The sequence below is a fragment of the Aquarana catesbeiana genome, unplaced genomic scaffold, assembly GCF_042186555.1.
Source record: "Aquarana catesbeiana isolate 2022-GZ unplaced genomic scaffold, ASM4218655v1 unanchor226, whole genome shotgun sequence".
Classification (NCBI taxonomy): domain Eukaryota; kingdom Metazoa; phylum Chordata; class Amphibia; order Anura; family Ranidae; genus Aquarana; species Aquarana catesbeiana.
Genome location: NW_027362653.1, coordinates 1,501,170 through 1,523,346, shown reverse-complemented (window position 1 = coordinate 1,523,346; position 22,177 = coordinate 1,501,170). Strand labels below are relative to the sequence as shown.

At 45.4% G+C, this 22,177-nt stretch overlaps 1 pseudogene; it reads right to left on the bottom strand.

The window, feature by feature from the left end:
• Positions 1-19,755, bottom strand: part of LOC141121596 (uncharacterized) — a 482,112-nt pseudogene extending 462,357 nt beyond the window's left edge.
• Positions 19,756-22,177: the final 2,422 nt, after the last annotated feature.

Here is a 22,177-nt window from a genome sequence, read left to right as displayed (position 1 = left end):
AGGAAAATTGAGAAAACTCAAATATGAGTTTTCTCTGAAACCCACATTATCTTTAAGTTGTTATCTATAGAAAACCTTCTCAAGGTTGCCTATACATTTTAGCTAGAATATGGAGTTTGGCCTAGCTCATGTTTGTTCTTGATAAGATTAGTGTGTCCTTCACCTGTTAAAGAATATTCTTTAAGTAAAAATGATGCAAGATTTTGTCTTATTTATTTATTTATTTATTTATTTATTTCAGGTACTTATATAGCGCCATCAGTTTACGCAGCGCTTTACATATACATTATACATTCACATCAGTCCCTACACCCTCAAGGAGCTTACAATCTAAGGTCCCTAACTCACATTCATACATACTAGGGCCAATTTAGACAGGATCCAATTAACCTACCAACATGTCTTTGGAGTGTGGGAGGAAACCGGAGTACCCGGAGGAAACCCACGCAGACACAGGGAGAACATGCAAACTCCAGGCAGGTAGTGTCGTGGTTGGGATTCGAACCAGCGACCCTTCTTACTGCTAGGTGAGAGTGCTACCCACTACACCACTGTGCCGCCCAATGGTCTTATAACACCAGCTAATAGTTAAAATATTAACTGAACCTATTTTAATTTCAATGACATGTATAAGGTTAGTAAAACTCCTCCCATCCCTCAAAAGATATAAATGCTGTATTTCTGAGACTCAAATTAGATGTCATAAAGTGGCTAAGCAAACCTGTCTCCTGTGTCACTTTATTGATATCTCCAGGCCTGGGGGTCAACGGAGGTCTTCCTGCATTACCTGAACCTATCTGGGTGGTCTTAGAAGCCGAAATTGCCTACAATCTGGGGGCTCGCCGGGAAAAAAAGCCAAATAAAATCATATCTGAAGGTAAGTCTTCATTTTGTCTTTATTGACGAAATATTTCTTGCCTCAGCTCTGATTAAAGCTTTTTAGACCCGTAAATTAGTAGGGGATAAGAACCACGCCAGAGGTTAATATTAGAGGGTTTTTGGGAAACCCACAAAGATAAGCAGTACTGCATACACATATATAGAGACATTCCTTTTGGGAAGGGATATGAAGTGGTTAATGAGGAAATAGACTCCGGTGACCCCAAAATCCTTTGCTTTTTCTTATCTATCGCATTAGAAGTTATAAGATAATCTGTTGTGTGTGTGTGGGTCAGAAGACTGGGTGGTAAGAACAGTCGGCTCCCACTGTCAATATGGGTCAGAAACAAGGTAAAGAAGATCCTCCCCCTCTTCCCAATCCAGGAGAAACGTGTAAGGATTTTGTAGCCAGAATTTGTGGTACTAATTATGAATTCATAGTCCCATGGGTTTCAAATTTAGCGGGATGGACCGAAGCCATACACAGTGTAGATCCTTTTCCCCGGGATGGCGCTAATGATGAATTTCACATAGATATGATAAAAGGATTGTGTTTAGGAGATAAGAGAGCTTTCCCTTGGTACCCCGGGGATCCTCAATGGGATATGGATTATATGGAAAAGGGAGGAGAGAACTGGTTAAAATACGCCCCATATTGGTTTCAGAGGGATAATAAGAAACAGAAAAAGCCCACCAAATGTTTAAGTAAGGAAGATTATGACCAGAAACATAGAGAAGAAGCCGATAAAAAGAGATTTGTCCCTGACCCAATAGCCCCACCCCTGCCAATAGTCAGTCATCCTCCACCTGCATATGTACATGTCTATCCGAGTTTAAGAAAAGAAGATATTGATCTTCTGGCTGGACATTATGCAACCAGACAACGGCAGGTCCCCCTCGCTCCACAACCACAACAGCAGATGCCTCCCGCTCCACAACAAGATAGACAGCACCCACAGAGGGCCCGAGTCGAGGTAGGTGAACCAGAAGATGAACAGGGAGCTATAGGAGGGGTAGTTTCACCACCTGGCCAAGAGCAGGAGGAAGAAGACGTTAAAGGGGATAGAATACTTAGTCCCCCTAAAACAAAGAGTGGAACTGTATATAGTAACACTAACCTTCAAGCACCTTTCATGACCATTGGAAATGAATTATTAAAAAAGGTAATAGACATTGAGGACATTGACAGGATAGTAAAACATTGCCCCAAACCCACCGCCTCTGCAGGTGGCACTTTAACTTACTTAAAAAAGGCATGTAAGGGTAGAAATTACACACAGGAAGACATGCGTCTTATCATTGATGGTATCATAGGACACACCAGTTCCTGGAGCTGGGCAAATGTTCCAAGTATAAACACTATTGACACTGGAAACGCGGGAGCATATGGGCTAAACACAGTACCAGGTAGGGACGCCATGTGGACAGAATTAGAGACTGAAATGATGAGAGTATTTAAAAATAAAAGTTCCCTCCCTACTGCCATAGCATGCAAACAAAAGTCAGGAGAAACTGTAGTTGAATTCTGGAAAAGGTTTCATGAAAATTGGACAACAGAAGCTGGATTAGCTACAACTACTGATGTGGGAGCTTTGTTTATTCAAACTTTTATGAATAATCTAAAACCCCAGTTCGCCTTGGTGGTGAAACAGATGATATCTGAATGGACCACACAGACGATTGACCAATTTCAGGAAACTTTAATACAGAAAGAAGCAGCAGGGTGTTTTGATGTAATAAAAGAGAAAGCAGTGAGTAGCCTTTATCAGGGTGGAGTGCGAACTCAGCCTCCCCAAGATAATGGTGGACAATGGAGCAGTGGAAACAGAGGCAGAGGAAGAGGAAGAACAAAAGGGAGAGGGCATGGTTTTTCCAGACCACCCCAGCAGTCCCGCACATGTTGTTTTAACTGTGGACAAGAGGGTCACTGGAGAAATCAATGTCCTTATGAATGGAATAACCCAAATACTCAAGATCAAGATCAAATGCGTACACAGGGACCCCAATCTAGCCAACCGAATCAAGTTGCCCCAAAGCAACAGGGTCCCCGATTCCCTATACAGTGGAATCAACAGCAACTAAAATGAAGCTGCCCGGAAGGTAGTATCCCAGCATTTCCTTTGATCTCACACTCTTACAATGAACAACCAATTGTGACCCTATATGTCAAAAATAGGCCTGTTCCGTTTTTAACCGATTCAGGGGCAACTCGGAGCACCCTCAGTGAGGACTACTACAGAGGTGAGACTAAAATTGCTGAACCTTCTATGGGAATTAATGGGATACTTACCAAAACATACAAAACACCACCTTTACCAGTAAGTGATGTTGAAAGGGGAGGTGCAACAGTCTTGCATCATTGTTTCAGGATTATACCAAATTGTCCTGTGAATCTCTTGGGTAGAGATTTGATGGGAAAATTGGGTATAACACTGAAAATGACTACTGAAGGAGGGGTCTTCGTACACTCCAAGGTAATACCAATATATTACACTGAGGATAGTGATCTCCCTCCACCAGATGATCCGGTATGGTCAAAAAGCTCCTTGGATGTAGGTCTTATTTCTTGTACCCCATACAAGGCAGCTTTAAAATCATGGGCACAGCCGGTTTATCACAAACAATACCCCATTTCAAAAGAAAAAGAGGAAGGAGTGGCCCCAATGGTGGAAAGGTTCCTGCAGCTAGGAATTCTTACAAAGCAGCAAGAGAAGCAGCATCCACACAGCCTGCAAACATACAAATGCCATTACTCTCACCAGAAATTCCTCTTTTGGATCAAACATTGCGTGATCTCCAAGCATATGCCACAGACCAAGACATCCAGCAATGGAACTCAATAGGTGTGCAGACAAACCCAGAAACTGACCTTGTCTGCCAAGAGGGGAGACCATGTATCCCTGTAGCCAGTGCACCCATTTTTATTTCACAATACCATGGGATAGGTCACAGAGGGTGGAAAGTCACATGTGAACTTTTGGATAAGGATTTTTACATTCCAGGTCTTCCCTCTCTCGTTAAGGCATATGTTTCCAGATGCATCACATGCATTCGGAATAACCCTAGCAACCCTCACAAAGCAAAACACGAACATCTGATATATCCATCTACACCATTCACTCATCTGCAGATAGATTTTACACACATGCCCAAACTAGGTAAAAGACAGGAATATTTGCTAATAATAGTGGACATGTTTTCAAAATGGATAGAATTGTTTGTAACTACAAAGGAAGATGCACAAACAGTAGTGAGGATTCTGATACAAGAAATTATCCCAAGGTGGGGTTGCCCACTGCAGATCAACTCTGACAATGGTCCTGCATTTGTGGCCAAAGTTTGTCAAGACCTGGTAAAAACACTGAAAATAGAATGGAAGTTTCATATTCCTTACCACCCCCAGAGTTCAGGTATAGTGGAAAGGATGAACAGAACCATTAAAGATAAGATCAGGAAGGCCACTGGAGGTACGTATGCAAATTGGAAGAAGGTCCTACCAGCTGTACTAGCCGAGGTAAGAATGACACCCTCTAAAAAGACAGGATACTCTCCTTTTGAAGTCTTAATGGGTAGGCCATTCCCCACCCCATGGGCCAGACAGCCACTTATGTTAGAAAGAGGGGACCTAGATCTTATTCAGGAAGAATATGTAAAAAAACTTATTGAAACTTTGGATAAAGTTGAAAGGAATGTTGCTCGCACCTCTCCTTCTTCTTCACAGGAACCTACACACCCTTTCCAGGTGGGTGACACCGTGGTGGTCCAGAGATTGAACCGCACCAAGAAACAAGAGTTTCCCTTCGGACCCCCAACCACAGTGTTCGCAGTCACCCGCACAGCTATTTTGGTAGAAGGACAACAGGCCTGGATTCATGCAAGTCGCGTAAAGAAGGTCAACCAGGACCCTAAGAAGCAAGGCAAAGATAAAGCACAGAGAGGTGAAGCAGGTGATATAAATCCTCGAACACTGAGTGAAGCAGGTGGTCAAGACTCTGAACAAGATGACGTCGCTTATTTCATCACGGACTTCTGGGAAGGCCTTGTGCCTCCTATGCTGGGCTGCCCTGATTGTGTTCCTGCCAACTTGGCTGATAACTAACTGTATTTATTATTCTGAAGATTTGGGACTCATAAAGGGTATTTGTGGGGCCTCTAACACTCTACAACAGAATAATACACATGACAGACACAAGAGAAATGAAAACTCAGAAAGTTTTACAGATAAAATGTTATTATTGAAGTTTAAATATAGCTACGCCCAGAAATCTGGATTTGAAAAATGTTGGATATGTAGTAAACTCCATCCTAGCACTGCTAGAATCCCCTTAATGGCAGTACCTCTAAACTTCACCCCACTCCTTAATGGCACACCTCCTGTCGTCCTCACAGAAGTCATAAGAACACTTTCAAATAATACCCTTACTTTCCAAATTACTGGTAGAAGTCATTCCCCAGACTGGTGTTTTAGGCTGGGAAACTCCACAAATGGAGCTGAAGTTTGCCAACAAGCTAATATTAATTTTTCAATGACTTCAATTGAAAGCCCTTTCTTTCATACTTCAGAACCTGCCCTAAACACCACTCTAATAAACTTTCTTAACTCCAGTTCCACTTCCACAGTAGGACAATTATTGTCGAGTTTAACTTTTTCCAGTTTTTCTGATGAAATGATGACAATATTCAACAAACGATCCTTAGCTCTAGGAAACAGTATTTATATTTGTTGTGGAAAAATCTGTCACCCTTGGATCCCCACCGAACCCCAAGGATGGTGTTATCTTGCATCCCTAGTCCCCATCATGGGCGTAGTAGGAGATAGCAAGGGAGGACACCTCCTTGAAGCTAGCATGCATCCTAGGTACCCCCTCAAACACCGCAATAAAAGGGAGTTATTTCTTACAAAGGATAAGGCATGGGCTTGGTTCCCCTCATGGACTGGGTGGGGAATAGACTTAATGAAAAGGTTGAATAATTACACTGGAATCATTGATGAAATAATGGAAAAGAATTCTGATGATATTACTAAATTAAATATAGAAACTAGGGCAATTAGAAAACAATTAGAACTACACGAGTTAGCCATAGAAAGCATGAGTGCTGCTTTAACTGGGTTATGTGAAAACACAGAAGATTATGAGTGTTGTACCTGGTTTCATAACACAAGTATGGAGGTACCAGATTATTATGATATAATTGCACAACACCGGAAAGAAGTAAGCAAATTACAAGATGAAGCTAGAAACATTGCTAAGACATGGGATCCTTTTGCAAACCTAAGTTCTGGGATAGGAATTTTGGCATGGATAAAAAGTGCTGCCATAACTATAATTATGATTGCTCTTTTTGTTTTGTTCCTATATGCCTGTTATAAGCTTATAATGTGCATAATTGTTAAGGCATCCCGAACCCCTGATCCTGCTGCTGCGAATAGAATTTATCTGAGTATGTATTATGATAGAAGAAAATTTACATAACTGTGAAAGATAGTGAGCCATATAAATAATGTCTCAAAGAGGGGATTGTAAAGAACATAGCACATATCATGAGGGACTCCATTTTAGTTCTAGGGAACCATTTTATGTTTCACAGGAAAATTGAGAAAACTCAAATATGAGTTTTCTCTGAAACCCACATTATCTTTAAGTTGTTATCTATAGAAAACCTTCTCAAGGTTGCCTATACATTTTAGCTAGAATATGGAGTTTGGCCTAGCTCATGTTTGTTCTTGATAAGATTAGTGTGTCCTTCACCTGTTAAAGAATATTCTTTAAGTAAAAATGATGCAAGATTTTGTCTTATAACACCAGCTAATAGTTAAAATATTAACTGAACCTATTTTAATTTCAATGACATGTATAAGGTTAGTAAAACTCCTCCCATCCCTCAAAAGATATAAATGCTGTATTTCTGAGACTCAAATTAGATGTCATAAAGTGGCTAAGCAAACCTGTCTCCTGTGTCACTTTATTGATATCTCCAGGCCTGGGGGTCAACGGAGGTCTTCCTGCATTACCTGAACCTATCTGGGTGGTCTTAGAAGCCGAAATTGCCTACAACATGGAACTGGAAAGCAGGAGTAGGTAATGCTGCAATTAGGGGGAGCATTACTATTTGAAGCATTACATACTCCTGCTTTCCAGTTCCATGTAAGTAACCCGATCATGACTGTCACGGAACGCCCCACACTCCGCTTGAGTGCTTCCGTCATATACCGCTTCCTAAGTTCTGGAACACAAGTCCAATGGATCTGGCCACAGGAACCCCAAGAACTAGACAACACCAGTCTTGGAGTACATCAGAACTCCCTTTATTTTGAGATCTCACAGACTTTTATACAGCAGGGATGACTCAAAGCTAACCTAATTAACATGACCTAATTTACTACAAAATGTACCCAGACCAGATGACAGTCTTGTGGGCACCGAGCTTCACACATTAATACAATTAACAATGCAAACAACAATCTCCCCCCTCCTCAGCCTAGACCATTCGTCTATTAGCCAGGGCTGGTGGCTAATGTGATCAGCTCTCTCAATTAACATAAACACATGTTGATAACACCAGCATCTCCTCACAGGATGTGTCCCAGCAGAATGAATCAGTCTTATCAGCAGGGGGCTGCTGGAGGAATCCCCCCTCCCTCTTCAGGGACACAAATATACAGTAAGGAGTCCCCATACAATATATACATGACTGAGTCCGATTAATACAGTTCAGACTGGATTTCTCATTCACCTCAAATGCTAGGGCCCATAATCGGTGGGCAACAGGCTTGCACACAGTCCTCTCCAACAGCCTCCGCTCTGGCCATGCCCGTGACATTTCTCCCCTTTCGGCAGGAGACTAACACAGGAGGAGACCCCAGACGGGTTGACTCCGAAGTTAGTCCACAGCTCCAGTCCTCTACTGCCTGTACCCACACAGTACCCCAAATAAATCATCCCAAACAGTGCATTACTCACCCAGCCATCCTCTGCCTCTCTCAGAGAACATATCTGCCGCTGGGGAGAGGCCCGGACTGGCCCTTCTCCCTGGAATCCTTTCTGCCGCTGGAGAGAAGACAGGGGGACTGGGCTCACTCCATCCTGCTGTTGGGGATCTGGGCCGACTGCCCAGCATCCCTGGGGTATACAGGTGGGGACTGAAGCCCCATCAACCGACACCAGATCAAGCTGCAGTTGTGAGGTGATGACTGCAACCTCCTCACCTTGGGCCTCCACAATTGCTGCAGGTGTGGGGCAGAGGTCTTGGACCCTCTGTCCGGTTGCCAGCACTTCTGCTGGGGGTTTGCCAGGTGGTTCCTCCTCTACAGAAACGTCTATTAAATCCCCAGTCTCTGGAATTGGTAAAAGTGTGGGACAGAGGTCTTGGACCCTCTGTTCAGTTACCAGATCTTCAGCTGGAGAAGTTTGTTTTAACTCCATAGATGCTGCTGGCAGAAAATCACATGTCCCTGTCAGTGTTGTGGGAGAAAGGCCGACTACCTCTTCTCTCAGGAAGGCCGAAGCCACTGTTGGTGCTGGGCAGAACACATTGAACTTTGGCAATGATAGCAGCTCTTCTGCTGGAGGCTCATCAGGTTGTTCTTCCTCAGCAGAAAAGTCTATCAAATCCCATGTCTCTGCAACTGATGTCTGGGAATAGAGGTTCACCATCTCCTGTCCATGGAACCCAGAAGATGTTATCATTTCTGGACAGAGGTTAGCAGAGCTCTGCCCTGTTGTCAGCACTTCAGGTTTGGGGACGGCAATCTCCGGGTTTTCCACTGCCGATTCTCTGGCATGCTGCTGAACTTGTTCTAGCAGTTTCCTGTATGCCCTTTCCAGATGCTGTTCCTTCCTTAGCAAATGGTCCAGATCAGGTTTGAGCTCTGAGACCCCTGCAAGACCGAGCATAGACTCTCTATAGTCCCTCATGTCCTCAAGGTCAGGTTCCCCCTCATCGCCAAACATAAAAAGATCTGTAAGGTTCTCCCACAGCAATCCAGGGCTGCCAAAGTCATATCCCTCCGGAGAGCATTCTGTTGTCTCCCCTAAATATCCCTCCTCTGCGTGCCATTGCAGAGCCCGATAACGATTGTCCAGCTCTATCTCCTGCTGGACCAACCTGTCCAACTCAGTCACCCATTGCTCCTGGGGCTGCTCTCCCAGGAATGCCATCCGCAATGCCCGTTGGTCACTGGCCCGTTGCTCTTGGGTTGGAAAGCACTTGCCCTGTTTTATACCAGCGAGACGGAGGGCTGCAATCCAGAGCTCCACCCGAATCAGCTGCCTGAGCTCCAGGTATTCATCCTCAGACACAGTCCTGGTGTACGTTGAAAGGATGATCCGCAGCAGCCCCGGGAATTCTGATGCCAGGTCCATATCTCCGCTGGGGTGACTGAAGTCTGCTATGCTGATCTTGGATCCAGTTGGACGTTTGGATGTCCCAGACTTCAGACTTCAGGAAGCTTTCCCGCTGCTTGCCACCAATGTCACGGAACGCCCCACACTCCGCTTGAGTGCTTCCGTCATATACCGCTTCCTAAGTTCTGGAACACAAGTCCAATGGATCTGGCCACAGGAACCCCAAGAACTAGACAACACCAGTCTTGGAGTACATCAGAACTCCCTTTATTTTGAGATCTCACAGACCTTTATACAGCAGGGATGACTCAAAGCTAACCTAATTAACATGACCTAATTTACTACAAAATGTACCCAGACCAGATGACAGTCTTGTGGGCACCGAGCTTCACACATTAATACAATTAACAATACAAACAACAATCTCCCCCCTCCTCAGCCTAGACCATTCGTCTATTAGCCAGGGCTGGTGGCTAATGTGATCAGCTCTCTCAATTAACATAAACACATGTTGATAACACCAGCATCTCCTCACAGGATGTGTCCCAGCAGAATGAATCAGTCTTATCAGCAGGGGGCTGCTGGAGGAATCCCCTCTTCAGGGACACAAATATACAGTAAGGAGTCCCCATACAATATATACATGACTGAGTCCGATTAATACAGTTCAGACTGGATTTCTCATTCACCTCAAATGCTAGGGCCCATAATCGGTGGGCAACAGGCTTGCACACAGTCCTCTCCAACAGCCTCCGCTCTGGCCATGCCCGTGACAATGACCATTCCATTCCCCTTCCCTTGATGCTGGGGTTCTTACCAGAACTTACCAGTATCTGTTTATCTATTTCTCTTACAGACCAACGGATGCATCTGTTCCTGATGAAGTGTGTTTACACGAAACGCGTTGACAGAATCCAAACTGTTTTAGTCCATCATTGCATATAATCACTATCCTTGTTACAATTATTTTCCGTCACAGAGTACATACTCCTTCATAGGCAACTGGAATGTGCTGCTATTTTGTTTTTAAGGTTATAATTGCATGAAATGTTTAGAATATCTAATTTTACAATTTATTGTATGTATTTATGAACTGTACTCCAATTCACATAATTGGTGGTTTCAATGTATTTCATACTGAGTTCAATCTTGTACCCTCTGTGAGACAATAAACCCATTGGCCTACCACGTATGTATTATCCTTTCTATTCGCCACCTGCCTCATACAAAGTCCCAATTCCCCTATATATGGGTAGATGGTAGAATGCAGTCATGACTATATAACACTATATAGTATCAGAATTATGTAATGTCAGGGCTTTTTTTTTAGCTGGAACTTGGTGGAACTCAGTTCCACTACCTTTGGCTCAGGCCCTCTGCTCCCTGCTCACCACTATCATTTGTAAACACAGAAATCCGGCTTCTGTGTTTACATGTGACAGCTTGTCTCCCAACGGCTCCCACAGATCTGATCTCCTAAGAGGCTCTCAATGAGTGCAGGATCGGGACAAGGGAGTTGCAAGTGCCCAGGGTGCAGTGCGGATGCCGGCACCCACACTGGATGATCTTCCTGCAGGTGAGAGAGGTGGAGCCACCTACAGTGTGCAAGGAGGTACTGGAGCCGAATGGGTGCTTCAGCTTAATACAGCAACAAAAATAAGATGTGGAATATGGTGGAGCTTTTAAGGAGGGGGTGGTGGAGGCAGTGGGTCACATGCAGAGGTCAGAGCTGAAGAGGGGTGAGATGTGAATGGGGAATGCAGAGGTAAGCAGCTGTGGAAGAAGGCTAAACTCTACACTATGTACGTAGCACACTCCTGAACTCTGCACTATGTATGTAGCACACTCCTGAACTCTGCACTATGTGGGGGGGGGGGGTTTAAGGGGTCGTGGTTGAGTTCCTGCACCTATTTTCTGAGAAAAAAAAACCCTGTGTAATGTACAACATAGATTATATAGTGTGAGGGTCAGGACTCTTTATACACTTTATCTGAAAGGGGCTTACAATCTCGTGAGGATTAAGGAGGGCGACGAGTGGAAAACTGCGTTTAAATACCAGAACAGGCCATTATGAGTATCTCGTAATGCCTTTTGGCCTTTGTAACGCCCCGGCAGTTTTCCAGGAATTTATTAACGATGTCCTCTGAGATTTGTTGCAGTTATGTGTGGTGGTTTATCTTGATGCTATCCTCATATTTTCCAAGTCCCTGGAGAGCCACCACACAGATGTCGTGTGCTTCAGAAATTAAGGGAGAACAATCTTTATTGTAAACTGGAGAAGTGTGAGTTCCATCGTGAACAGGTTAAATTCCTGGGCTGTGTCATTTCCACTGCTGTTTTTTCGATGGACCCAGAGAAACTTTCGGCAGACCTACAGTGGCCTCGACCCATTGGATTACATCCCCTGCAGCGTTTCCTGGCTTTTGCCAACTATTATCGGAAGTTTATTCGTAACTCCTCATCTCTGGTCAAGCCCCTGACCGATATGACCAGAAAGAACGGTAACCCACAGAGTTGGTCTCCGGAGTCCATTAAGGCCTTTGAAAGTCTCATGGCTGCCTTTGTTTATGCTCCAAAGTTGGCACATCCTGATCCTACGTTACCTTTTATCCTTGAGGTTGATGCTTCTGAGACTGGTGTTGGCGCCCTTCTGTCTCAACATCCTACCTCTGAGAGTGCTATGCATCCTTGTGGCTACTTTTCCAAGAAATTGTCACCAGCAGAGTGCAATTATGAGATTGGTGACAGTCTAATTAACACTAAGGCAACAAAAATGGACTTTGTAGGCACCAATTGTAAAACATACATAACATTTATTTATTAAACATTTAATTCATAAATCAATTTTAAAAACATTGCAGTAAAAAGTGCAGCTAGCTAAACCTCTCTGATGTGAGTTTATACAATAAATGCATGATATTAGCGGAGATGGAATCCTGCAGTGAATTGGAATATAGAAGAACAAAGTAAGCTCTACATGTTTCGCAATTGGATTGCTTCTTCAGGAGCTATAAAGTATTCTACAAAAGAGACATAAAATTACAAGCAATCAATAACAGTAGACAAACAAAAGTTTATTTAAAAGGTAGAATGTCTCCAGTGGTTTGCAGGGAGTGTCAGGAGGTGATCAAGGTTAGCTCCCAAAATTAGCGTGCATGCGGAGACACAGGGTATACGTGGGGGCGTGCCTGGTATAGAACGTACAAAAATGTAAAAGTTGGTACTGGTGGTAAGGGGGACGAATTCCTCCACCAATTAAAATACAAAAATGATGATGGTGATGATACTGGGCAGCAGTCAACAACGTTGCCTATAATGTAGATGTAAGGATATATGTAAAAATAGCCATAATAACAAAATAATGGAGGTCATATAGAAGGAGTTCTTATTTTAAGTGACCAAAAAAGGAAAAGAAAGATTGGTGTTCAAAGAGACACATAAAAAATACCTCACCTTGTAATCTTAGTAAGAGATGGAGAAAGTCCAATATGACAAGCAGAGGGCAGACTGCAGTAGCAACGAGATTAATAGTAAAAGAAACCAGGGTATATCGGAGACTGCTGGTCAGACAGCCATGCAGAGATTGATAACATCCAGGCTATCTACAAAGGGCAGAAAGCATAGAGCTGGGATAAATATTGTAAATCTCCCACAGATAAAAAGTATGCAGCAATAGCACCAGAGTTCAAACAAATGGATAATAAATACCTTTGCTTGATAAATGGTGAGAGTCCAAAGAACGGACCTCCGCCATGGAGGGTAATAGTGGTATAGGGCTGAAAGTCAGCCCTATATACACACGCCCCAGTCAGGTGTGCGGAATCACCACAACACCTGACTTGGCTGGGGAGAGCTGCGCGCGCACCCCCGCTGTGGCCCCGCCTGCGCAGTGTGATGGAACAACTGCGCCAGGCGTCACCAGGCGTCGCCACGCGAGGGGGACGCAGTCCTCAAGTAGCAGGGCTGTGGGCTCCCCCCAGTGGCCACTCCTAGGAATGACAGTAAAAGAATGAAATGGACCTAGACACCAAATGTGAAGGGGAAGAAAGGGGGGGGGGAGAGAAAGGAGAAACAGAAAAGGAAGGAAAGAGAGGAAAAGAAAACAGAAAAAAGGGAATGGAATAGTAGCGGAACAAAAAGAAAAAAGGACAGACACAGTAGGAGGACATAATGGAGAAAGGAAGAGAAAGGGGAGGGGGGAGAAAAAGTCCTGGATACAAAAGCCGCATAAAGCAGTCCACTAAGGGACTGCAATGTGGCTACCCGGCCGCACTTATAGTTCTGGAGCAACAGCACGCTAAGGAGCCACAAAAATGGTGTCCAGACAGTCTCCACTGCAGGCTCCGGAGAGCCAGAATCAGGGATAGTTGAAATATATGAAATCTAGGAAAAAAGATAAACAAAATACATGATTATATGTATACGTCAAACTGTAATATAATATTGATCCTATATTTCGATGATTATGCAAAGGACGGTGAGGAGTTGATGGCATGGTTGGTGACAGATAGCTGTTGGCAATCATTTTAGCCCTGAAAGAATGGAGACATCTCCTCGAAGGTACCACTGTGCCGGTTCTCATTCTTACTGACCATAAGAATCTCACATTCTTGTCTGAGGCTAAACGCCTCTCTCCCAGAAGGGCGCGGTGGGATATTACATTGTCTCATTCTTACCCGGTACTAAGAATGTAAGGGCTGACGCCTTGTCACAACAATTTTCCTCCACTCCAAGTTGGAGTCGGTTCCGGTTCCTATGATTCCGACTGATCGTATTCTGGCTACGGTTCGCACCAGTCTTACTTCTCCTTTGGGTGACAAAATTCTTGCTGCTCAGGTCCATGCTCCTCCTGAGAAACCTTGTGACCGCTGCTTTGTCCCAGAGTGTCTCTGTACTGCCGTGCTCCAGACTTACCATTCTCCCAAGGCAGCTGGCCACCCTGGGAAGAATCAACTCGTTTGGGCCATTTCCCAACAATTCCGTTGGCCTAGTCTACGTGCTGATGTAACTGCCTTCGTAGCTGCCTGTTCCATGTGTGTTCAGAGTAAGACTCCATGACACCTTCCAATGGGCTTCCTACAACCCATACCCAATGGAGAGAGGCCCTGGACCCACCTGTCTATGGATTTCATTGTGGAGTTGCCCAACTCCCAAGGCAACACGGTTATCCTTATGGTGGTTGACCAGTTTTCAAAGATGTGTAATTGTATTACACTTAAAAAGTTGCCCACTTCTAAGGAACTGGCTTCCATTTTTGCTCGGGAGATCTTTCGCTTACATGGGCTACCCAAGGTGATTGTCTCGGACAGGGGTAGTCAGTTTGTGTCCCAGGTCTGAATCTCCTTTTGTGCACAGCTGGGAATTCAGCTTGCTTTCTCCTCTGCGTATCACCTGCAGTCTAAAGGGGCTGCAGAACGAGCCAATCAGTCCTTGGAGCAATTCCTACATTGCTATATTTCTGACCATCACAACCACTGGTCAGACCTGTTACCATGGGCAGAGTTTGCTCACAACAGTGCCTTGAATTCTGCTTCCCGATTGTCTCCGTTTATGGCGAATTATGGTTTCCAACCTTCCATGTTGCCTGACTCGTTTGTTCCGCAGAGTATTCTTGCGCTAGAGGAGCACCTCCGTGGTCTTCGTTCCACTTGGGCACAAGTCCAGGAGGCTTTGCGTCATGCTAATGATAGGTACAGACTCCATGCTGACCGCAGGCGCCTTTCTGCGCCTTCCTTCCAGGTTGGGGACAGGGTCTGGCTGTCATCTCGCAACCTCCGACTTCATGTTCCCTCACTGAAGTCCGCACCTCGGTTAATTGGGCCTTTCCGTATCCTTCACAGGATTAACCCAGTGGCTTACGCGTTGGTCCTTCCTCCTAGTATGCGCATTTCAAATGTGTTTCATGTCTCCTTATTGAAACCATTGGTCTGCAACCGCTTTACCACCCGTTGCCACGTCCTCACCCTATACAGGTTGAGAATCATGAGGAGTATGAGGTACAATCCATTGTTGACTCCCGTAGGTTCTGTGGGCACATACAGTACATGGTGCATTGGAAGGGGTACGGTCCGGAGGATTGCTCCTGGGTCTCATCCTCGGACATACATGCCCCTGCCCTCCTCCGTGATTTCCATAGACGTTTTGCTCTCAAGCCCGGTTGTCCTCCGAGGGGGAGGGGTCGTTGAGGAGGGGGTACTGTCAGGGCTGGCTCAGCCCTTCCTTCTCTGAGCTGGCTACTCAGCTGTCGGCTAATTGCCAGCTCTCCACAGTTAACCAGCTATTGTGGATCTGCTCGTCAGTCCCGCCTACTTAAAGTTGTCCAGCTCACTTCATTCCTGCCTTCGCCTTGGTCATATCACTAGAAACAATCTCCTGCGTTCCTGTTTAAAGACTGGCTTTGCTGACATCCCTTCTGGCTTCTTATCCTGCTTGCTGTTCCTCTACTTGAATCCCTGACTTCTGGCCTGGCTGATTACCCGGTCTGGTTACTGAACTCTGGCTTGGCTGACTACCCGATCCGGTTACTGAACTCTGGCTATGCTTGGACTACGCTTACTCTATTTACCTTTTTATTTTTATTAAAAAACAAGGGTGATTTTACTGTACTTCTGTCTTGGTCTGGTTCATGGTTTCTGAGACATATCCCTCCACCCGGCACATCCAACAAACATCAGAGCAGGTAACCAAGGGAGAATTGTTCTGTCAGAGATCTTACTAGACCCAGGCATGGGGCAAAGGACCCAAAGCACATGCCCGAGGTGCCTAGCTCGAGCAACTCCTATGGTGAAAATCAATATTTTGCTGCCAGCTGAACCCCAGAATCTCCATAAAACCAGTCTATATACATAAATTGTGTCTGTAGCACAGAGAAGAAGGATTATATCTGAGATAAATAAAGGAATACAGGACAGGGGAACACAGCTCAGGAAAGTGATCAGGGTATTACAGGCTGATATCACCCTGTCCTTGCTCTGGACCAATCAGTGAGCAGTATGGGTGGAGGAATGTATTTAGTGTTAATGACCCACCTGTGCTGATCTCTGTAGGAGTGTCCGCCTCTATAAATGTCCCTGTTATTCCATCCTCCTCCATAGACTGCTGATCATCCCTCACATACGTCTCTTCTTCTTCTGTTTTAACCTCAAATTCTATATCAATTGGATCTCCACTCTAAACCAAGTGAAAGAGAGAAAATATCATCTGTAAAGTATAAGCTGTAATATTGTGACATCACATACACGAAGAAAACACTTTGTCTCCACAAGTCTATGTTGTAGATGCTCCAATCCACCAACCTTGTAACATTGAGGGATGGTGTGATCTTCCTGTGTGGAATCCCGGGAATACAGAGGACGGGGACATCTCTCTGGAGGGTTCCTGGTATGAGGTGGCTCCATCATATTCTTGTGTCCTTCTGAAAACTCGTCCACCTCACCATACTTCTCATCATCCTCTTTATACTCTTTTTTAACATTAAAATTATCATCCCCGAAGATTCCACTCTGAATATATAATAAAACATTCATTGTAACAAACATACTGAATATAAATCAGAACTGCCAATAATTGTCAATTATCTACCTGATGATGGTGAGGGATGGTGTGATCTTCCTGTGTGGAATCCCGGAAATACAGAGGACGGGGACATCTCTCTGGTGGGTTTCTGTAGCTGGATGTCTCCACCATGGTGTCCTGGTACAGATCTTTGTGTCCTTTTAGAAGCTCTGAATCCTCCATAACCCCATTCTCATCATCCTCCTTTTTTATCTCTTCCTTAACATCAACTTTAGAATCTCTCAGGTTTCCACTCTAAATATATAAAAATGACATCAATTGTAACAATGCAGATAATGTACAGATCCTAATGATATTATCAGTGATTGTTCCTCATCTACCTGATGATGATGAGGGATGGTGTGACCTTCCTGTGTGGAATCCCGGGAATACAGAGGACTCTCTGGTGGGTTCTCATTACTGGATCCATCTGTAGGAAACACACACACTGACTGAATACATTGTTTCTATGTGTTTATCAGATGATGGGGGATCTAGGTGGACCCTCCGTACTGCTCTCTCCTTTACAATAAAGTCTCCTCTTACCCGGTGATGTGAGGGGCGGCTGATTGTCCATCATGACGTCCTTGTAGAGATCCTTGTGTCCTTCTAAATACTCCCACTCCTCCCTGGAGAAATAGACAGTGACATCCTGACACCTTATAGGAACCTGACACACAATGATATATGAACAAGAGGTTAAAAGCTTGTTGCAGGCATTCTGACATAAAAAAAAAAGAGGAAAGTGCACCAAAAATAAGCCACATCCATAAATCATTGAAACAAAATAAGGTAGTACTGAGTATTACCAGGGAGGCGGACTTTTTAGGCTAAGGAACGGTGGGGAAGATGTAGCAGTATAAAAAATATAAATTTATCGAAAAATACAATATCTAAAAAACAATGACAATTGTAACATATAGCATCTATGATTATTGTGCAGTGAGCCCTTGTATGTCTGTATGACATACAAGGGCTCACTGCACAATAATCATAGATGCTATATGTTACAATTGTCATTGTTTTTTAGATATTGTATTTTTCGATAAATTTATATTTTTTATACTGCTACATCTTCTCCACTGTTCCTTAGCCTAAAAAGTCCGCCTGCCTGGTAATACTCAGTACTACCTTATTTTGCATTCTGACATCATTACATGCGGGGCTGGTGAAGGATTTTTGACACCCTAGGCGAAACCTTGTTTTGCTGCCTCACTTAGCTCCGCCCCTGACTCCGCCCCCTTTGCCCTGCCCATGTATACGCTGGAGGTAGCGGGGGTCATGGCCAGCCCCGACCAAAAAAAAAAAAATTGAAACAAATTCAATAATTCTAGCACCAGAACTCCTGCGTAACACTAAACTGATGACCTGTAGGGACATTGCGCCTGATGCTAGAATTATTGCTCTCACTCCGGTGTGCGCAGTAATACATAACATGTGTAGGACAATAATAGGTGCCAAAGCACATGCATTTTTGTATATGTGTGTGTACAGTATACAGGTGGGGGGCAGGAAGCGTACGGTATACAGGTGGGGGCAGAAAGTGTACGGTATACAGGTGGGGGCAGGAAGCGTACGATATACAGGTGGGGGCAGGAAGCGTACGGTATACAGGAGGGGGGCAGGAAGCGTACGGTATACAGGTGGGGGGCAGGAAGCGTACGGTATACAGGTGGGGGGCAGGAAGCGTACGATATACAGGTGGGGGCAGGAAGCGTACGGTATACAGGAGGGGGGCAGGAAGCGTACGGTATACAGTTGGGGGCAGGAAGCGTACGGTATACAGGTGGGGGGCAGGAAGCGTACGATATACAGGTGGGGGGCAGGAAGCGTACGATATACAGGTGGGGGGCAGGAAGCGTACGGTATACAGGTGGGGGGCAGGAAGCGTACGGTATACAGGTGGGGGGCAGGAAGCGTACGGTATACAGGTGGGGGGCAGGAAGCGTACGGTATACAGGTGGGGGGCAGGAAGCGTACGGTATACAGGTGGGGGGCAGGAAGTGTACGGTATACAGGTGGGGGGCAGGAAGTGTACAGTATACAGGTGGGGGGCAGGAAGCGTACAGTATACAGGTGGGGGGCAGGAAGCGTACAGTATACAGGTGGGGGGCAGGAAGCGTACAGTATACAGGTGGGGGGCAGAGGGTGTACAGTATACAGGTAGGGAGTGGCGCGGGGGATGTACAATACAGGCAGAGTATGATCAGCATGATGAGCATGGAGCCCCATCCTGGCTCCTCACATCACCTGACCCCGACTCCACTCTTCACCACCTCCATTACCACCCATACTCTCTGCCCTCTTCCTGACACTGGACAGTCTAACCCCGCCTCCTCTGTGATGTCATACAACTCAGCCCTTCATAGTTCCTCATTCGTCTTCTCCCCTAATCCAGACGGAACAAGACTCCACCCCCGCAGATCTCCTTCTGAGGAGTTACTGAGCCATCCGCGAATGAGGGAGAGGGGGTGACTATGACTTAAGGAGGAGGACAGGAGGATGTCAAGAGAGGCAGGGCGTGCCATCGGTCTCCGGCGATTATTTTCAACACCCCTAGCGGCCGTGGCTGCGCCCTAGGCGGCTGCCTGATTTGCCTAGTGGTAGCGCCGTCCCTGATTACAAGCAGGACCAACAGTCCTGCTTTGCACATGAGAATTCAAGAGTTCGCCTACATCCTAAGAGTATCAGAAAGAAGAAAAAAAAAAGCCAGATGGAGGGAGGGGGGGGGGCTGTGAGGTCATTGTGACATCATAGGATTTTCTGACTGTGATTGGAGGGACATTGGGAGGAGGAGCTGTAGAGGGCGCTCTGTGAGGCTTCTTTACACACAGAATCATTTCTCCCGAGTGCGTCCCACCTCTCCTAAACTGAAAGATTACCTTTGTCTTTTTTTCTTACCTCCTCTGCTGCCACTTCCAGCAATGTCTCCTCTCTACTACCTCCCCACTCACCTCTCACCTGGAACTTCCTATTTATACCTGACATCACTTCCTGTCTGTACCTGAGATCACATCTTTTTTTCCATAGGGACTTCCTGTCTGCGTAGAAGTGAGATCACCACCTTGTGGAGCTCAAAGGAACTGCAGCTCAGGTGCCACATAGAGTCCAATGAATGTAAAGTCTGTGAGTTGGGTATCACGCCTGAAATCTGATAGAGCTGATCTGTCCTTATCCAAAGGCCCCGGCTGGGTTTTAAGCCATCCGCTTACTATATTTGGCGCTCTGGTAAGGGCAATTCATTTTCGTGATCTTTTGGATTGTGAATATTTCCATACATATGGTGGCATTTGGAAGATCTAGAGTGTTTTTTCTCTCACCCAAAGTGACATTTGGACTACATCATTGATTATTTATGTCATTACCAACTAAAGGACATTTAGCGCAGTTTATTTTTTATTACAGTAAATTAGTTATACGTGAGGAGACAGTGGAAGTGAGCTGAGGGGTAGAGAAATAGATTTGGGTGTTGTCAGCATAGAGGTGGTATTGGAAGCCATGGAAGGCTATCAGCTAACCCAGGGAGGAGGTGTAGATTGAAAATAGGAGAGATCCAATAACAGAACCTTGGGGGACCCCAACTGAGAAAGGAAGAGGAGAAGAGGAAGTAGAGTTGTAGGAAGCGCTAAAGGTGCGGTTGGATAAGTAGGAAGAGAACCAGCGAAGAGTACAGTCCCGGAGACCAAAGGCATGGAATTTTTGAGGAGGGAGTGGTCAACCGTATCAAAGGCAGCAGAGAGGTCCAGGAGTAGGAGTACAGAATAGTGTCGATTGGTTTTGGCCGTTAGTAGATCGTTTGTTAGTTTTAGGAGAGCAGTCTCTGTGGATTGTTGAGGACAAAATCCAGACTGAAGGGGATCAAGAAGGCTATTATCAGCGAAGTGGACGCTCTATGCAACCTTCCCTGCCCGTCTTCCGAGCAGGAGAAATCTTCAGAACGTAGAGGTATACGAGACTACCTGCACAAATCGGATCTGCCTCGTCTGTCTGATGGATGTGTCCCTGGCGATTGCCCAAATGCAAACCGCCAAGGCCCCGGGTCCAGATGGGTATTCCCTTTTGTACTATAAGACCTTTGGGGATCTCTGGAATTCAAATTTTCATGCGGCGTACAACGCTGCTGGGGAGGGGGTGCTTCCCCCGGAGGACACGTTGCGTGCTTACATCATGGTGATCCCTAAGGAGGGCAAGGACCAGCTCCATTGACAAAACTATCGGCCCATTTCTCCCCTTAATGTGGATCTAAAAATTTTCACCAAAATCTTCTTGAACCCCTTAATAGAATTGATCCCCCAATTGGTCCACTCTGATCAAGTAGGTTTCGTACCTACGAGGGAAGCCCGGGACAACACCACAAAGGCGATTATTCGAATTCATGCTGCCAGGACGTGGGGGACCTCCTGTGTTACTCCTTTCGACCAATGCAGAGAAAGCTTTCGATAGGGTGAATTGGCCCTTCCTTTTAGAGACCCTGTGGTGTGTGGGGTAAGACAACTGGTGATGAATTGGGTACAAGCCATTTATTATCACCCAACGAGTGAAAGGTAAATGGTCACCTCTCTATGTCCCTTGGAATAGCCAATGGGACGAGACAGGGGTGTCCTCTTTCCCCCTTGATTTTTATACTGACCCTGGAACCCTTTCTTTGCTCAGTTAGGGACAATCCCAATATCACAGGCCTCCGTGTAGATGATACGCTATCCCCAAAAATCGCGGCGTTTGCTGATGACCTCTTGTTCTTTGTAACCAACCCCCTGGTATCTATCCCAAACCTGCTGTTGGAATTGAAGACCTACGGAGTGCTATCTTTCTTCAAAATCAACTACCAGGAAACAGAGGCATTGAACATTCCCATGCCGGCCTCCCTAGCATCATTACTACAGATTTTCCCTTCAAATGGGCAACGTTGCACATCAAATACCTGGGCATCCTTTTGCCGAGTAGGCCCGGAGGTCATTTTCCCCCTCAATTTTCCTCCCTTGTTGACATCCATTAAAAAAGACCTCCAGTCCTGGCAGCACGGAATGTTCTCATGGTTTGGTAAATGTGGCATAGATAAAATGAACATTATGCCCCGGTTGTTGTACCATTTGCAGGCCCTTCCCATCCGTATTCCGAGTTCCTTCCTTAGGGCGGTGAATCGTGTGTTGGTCTCTTTCCTGTGGGCCCAGAAACCCCCATGACTGGTTCAGTCGATTTTGCAACTGCCAAAGTTGTTGGGCGATATTACTTTGCCAGATGTCAGGCTCTACCACATGGCTTGTCACCTGACACGCATCGTAGACTGGTGTCGCCATGGTCCTTTGAAACAATAGGTACAGATAGAGCGGCGCCTGGCGGGGTAGCCCATTGGATTCGCTGCCCTGGTGCCAGACAAATCTGTCATTCCGGGTATTGGA